Source organism: Pollicipes pollicipes, unplaced genomic scaffold (assembly GCF_011947565.3).
Source record: "Pollicipes pollicipes isolate AB1234 unplaced genomic scaffold, Ppol_2.1 Scaffold_4002;HRSCAF=4701_pilon_pilon_pilon, whole genome shotgun sequence".
Classification (NCBI taxonomy): domain Eukaryota; kingdom Metazoa; phylum Arthropoda; class Thecostraca; order Pollicipedomorpha; family Pollicipedidae; genus Pollicipes; species Pollicipes pollicipes.
The window spans coordinates 12,472,968-12,477,508 of NW_023596420.1; positions in this window are offsets into that span (position 1 = coordinate 12,472,968).

Sequence of the window (4,541 nt, forward strand, 5' to 3'; positions counted from 1 at the left end):
GCGGCGCACTAGCGCCCCAAAAGCGAGTCGGGTGTACGGTCTGCGTACAGCCTGACTCTCGTATGCACGAATGGTGGCTGCCGGGGCTGGCGAACATTTAGCCTGGCTGCTGGGCGAGCTGGCTCAGACATAAAGAAAGGCGAGCGGACCGATTGCTGCACCGATTTGATCGACTGCTGTACGGTGACGTCAACAGAACGCAGAGCAAACTTAATGGATGAAAATATATGGCCTAGTCCAGAACGGAAGTGTTTTCACTCATAGCGTTGGTGGGAACTGCAATGCGCTTGCGCAGTGTAAGTTTTGTGTTGTTTGGTTCCCCCTGAAAGCAGGTGCAACACACATGCGAATGTGACCTATTGAGAGCTCGTTGATCTTATCGTATAGATCCTAATTGTGCAGTGTTTGCCTACAAAATAAACGATTCTTATTTGTTTTCTTTTAGAACGGACAAGCGACTGATATAATATTGCGGTCACACACACAAGGCTTTGCTACAGAAAGACTTGGTATAACGAATGTACAGCTCAGTCATTGTCATTGCAAGCTCTCGTTTGCTAACCTCGTTTATGATACAGCCACAGTCGCTGATGCGTACATAGTCACTGGTTTATTCCAGAACAACTTATTGACACTACATAGTAAGTAAACACCATGTCCAGCCATGCCTCTTATTGTGTTAAAATGCCGCAGTAATTTACATCATGTTTCAATTTGTTGTGATTCATAGCAAAGCCAACTCCTACACATTGAACCACGCCTCCAACGCATACACATTTCACACTCCACAAAAACTGAAAAACTGGTTTTCCTTCCACACAATGACCGTTTTCATGATGGATTAATGCACCGAAAAGTTTGCACGGTCGGTAAAATGTGCCCGTTACATTTTAACGTATACTTAACACTTTGACCCCAATTTTTTCTGTCATGCAATTTCATCAACATACTGTAATTAAACCACATGTATGAAACTAAGAAGAAGTTTGTTACGTTAAACGGAACCTTTTATATTTTTTTTCAGCCGATGCCTTTAGCTAACCCAAACTCTGGGAAAACACTACGCTTTGCAATCCGCAATGAGCATCGGTCGAGGGCGTTGGATGCCGGCTGCTCATTATTGTTTACATCGGTGCTCTGTGGAGAGAGGCAGGCCTTGAAGATGATTTAATTTCAGAAATTTTATCCTTGGGTGTTATTAACACGCACTCGGGTGGGAGTCAGGTTGCCCCCCCCCCCCCGAAGGTTTTTCCAGAATGGTTTCCAAACGGCGCTGTGCAGCCGCGCAACATTTTTCATAGCTATCGGCAATTGAATAATGGATCATTTGGTATACAAAATTCAGATGTACCTTGTAAGGTCGCTGAACTACGGCAGGTCATGCGGTAGTTTCTGGTGCTCAATTCGAGTTTATTGATAACAGAATCTGTACCTCTTTATTCGATTTTATGTAAATATCAACAAACCGTAAATAATCAAGGGCAAAAAAACAAATTTGCGTTGAAATGGCGTATATTATGCAGCTGATTTGGTACAAACGTTGACTCCAGATGACAAATTTTCAACAGTGGAGTACAAATGAAGTGCACTTGGAAACATTTGCCGTGAAACCTTGCGACTATGGCACAAGACGAAACATAACGATAAGTGCAGTGAGTAGAAATGAAGTACACTTGGAGACGTTTGCCGTGAAGCCTTGCGACTGTGTCACAGAACGAAGCATAATAATAAGTGCAGTGAGTAGCAGGGACCCGCCCTTAGCGCCAGCTGCTCGACCCAGATCCGTTTTCTCACAGCTCAGGCAAGAGAACTGGCAAGTTTTGTAGCGTGTCTCATGCGTCTCTAATGCCCGGTCTTGCTCAATAAGTGCGTGATGTTGGTAAAAGGTGCCCCAGAATAAATGAATGAGATGTTCACAAAACAAACTACATGGAGATGTTATTTTGTCATATTGTATCCGCCCAACCTCTCGTTGTGCGATGAGAATGATGTGATCAAAATATGCCTCAAACTGTCCAACGTTCTGAATATCATTTATTGTTAATTACCATAACCACTGAGGATAACCACATATTTGAAAAAGTGGCGTGACCAGTTTTCCACAAGTCCATGTCCACGCTGTCATTTTATCCACTGTTTTGTGCAATGAAGTTTGCATTGGTTTTGGACGGAGTTTAAGCTGCGCCAGGCCGTGGGATTGAGACCACCGCGCCCGTCTGGGCCTCCTCTTTGGGATCTCCAACTTCCAGACGCCGTTTGAGGAAAACAAAGATACGTTTTTGAAGGTCTCGTCAGAACATAAAGGATGTACACCAAATTGGTGACTGTAGGTAAAATGTGAACTGACCAGTATTCACAACGGGTAAAAGACAGTCGTTCCAATAGATGCAGTTAAAATTTATTTTAACGCGTCAAAAGTGATGAAAATATGCATTAACATGCGCCCAGGTGGCCGGCCGAATACCTTTTGCTCGGGTGGGGGTCAATTTGACCCCTGATATTCAAAAAATAAGATAGCTAGATACAACAGATTCACAGAATAGATTAACCTGTACATGAACTCAGTTTTTCATAATTTGACGTTTCTAGGTCATGATCTTGAGGTCAAATGACGTCAAACAATGTCAAACTCGAGATAAGTGTCCACAGAATTGTATGCAATCACCGTAAAACTGGACACCTGTTCTAAGTAGAGGGTTTATGAGGTCAATGACCTTGTTTGGTCACTGTAAAGTCACGGTGACAGATTACTACGGAACTGCATTTGTCTTTTCATTCGAATAAACGCCAGAGATTGTGATAGGTGGCATGTTCCTAAGACAAAATGTTGAACTGGGCAATTTTAAGTCAGTGATCCAGTGTGGCCTTTTAAATTACATGAAACATGACTGTTATAATCCTTGTCATTAATAAATTAGAAATGAGCACCAGAAACTGCGCCTTAGAACCAAGCTCTGGAGTGAAAAAGCAGGCTAGTTTTGACCTAATGCTGTCCTTCATACCTGACCCTAGATCAATGGTATTGTTTGTAATGCTAAATTCAATTGGTACATTGCATAAGAAACCATCCCAGATATGTACGACATCATGCAACACTCCGTTCTTGTGTAGACGGCCGCCACGTCGAAGACACCGAGGTTTTAGGTGCACTATATTTGATGACCGCCCATCGCCAACACCGCGCTTCAACTCCTCGTGGACGCTGACAGGGAAACAACGAAACCTCGGAAATGGACAGACTAGACCTAGAACTAAACAGAGCGGAAACAGACAGAACAGAGACTAAAATTAGCAATACAAAGTGAATACCAAAATAGCATGGATTGACTGACGCTAAATTAGACCTCAAGATAATCGCATGCTAAGTGACTCAACAAACGAGAAGCGAGCACTAAATCAAACTAGAAATGCAAACGGTGCACCGACTACACTTGCATCACATCGAGCAATTCCCTAGAAATGCTCTTCGCTGGCAGCAATGGTCTGGCTTTGACCTGTCATAGGTCAGCGACCTTACCTCTTTACCTTTATTACATCTAGATACATTACCTTTACATCTTACATGTAAAGTCATGCATGTAATGTATGACTTTGCATTACATCTTACCTTTATTACATCGAGATATCCCCCATTCCATCTTCTACAGGTCCGCGAAAGTTTGCCGCCGTTACGTCCTGCCATTCGAAAATCATTTTGGAAAACCCTCGGGGGGCAATTTACCCCCTCCCCACATCACCTGAGCCCGTGTTGAGATTGTGGAGAGTGCGATGCGATGCGACCCCCCACCCCCCACCCGCGATTTTCTGAGGATACCAATGCGGCATGCTGTGCAGTCTCACTCAAATCTTTGATAGTCTCTGGGACATCCATTGCACGCGTGTTGACACCAAAAAATTGTCCCTAGCAATTCTGGTTTCAGAGAAGCGATGCGGACTGATGTTATATTATATCTGGGGACCACTCAGGGAGGCTTGGCACTGTTATATGAATGAAACCGTACATGACAAATTTAGGCTCCAAACAGACAAAACTACATGACGTTTTACCCACAATTAAACAAGGGGCACACTCCTCTATGTTACGTGTCACTACACTGCATGATTTCGCAAATATGAACATGCAAAGCTGATGTCTGGTTTTCAGGAAAATTTGACTTTCGACTTTATTTAGTGGGGTCAATAAAGAACAGAAAGCTTCTTACGAATCACGAGATCTCGTTAAAGACAGTTTACTGTTTTTTGCGAAGTTTTGCCATTCTTAGTTCGCTAACGTCAGAAAGCCTCCTTCTCCTGCCAGTCCACGTTATGAAAACCGGCGAGTCAGGGTAAGAGTTAAAATTGTTGGCTGCTATTCGCTTTTATTTATTTGCTCATGCTGGTGTAAAAATCTGCATTTCAGATTATGACAACATCGACTGCTACAGCAGCATGACACCTTTCCTTACCAACATCCAAACATTGGTAGAACTTCAATCAGCAAGCCAAACTTGCCTTTTTGCATGCAAGTAACATGCAAATCTCAGGTTATCTGTGATGTTTGT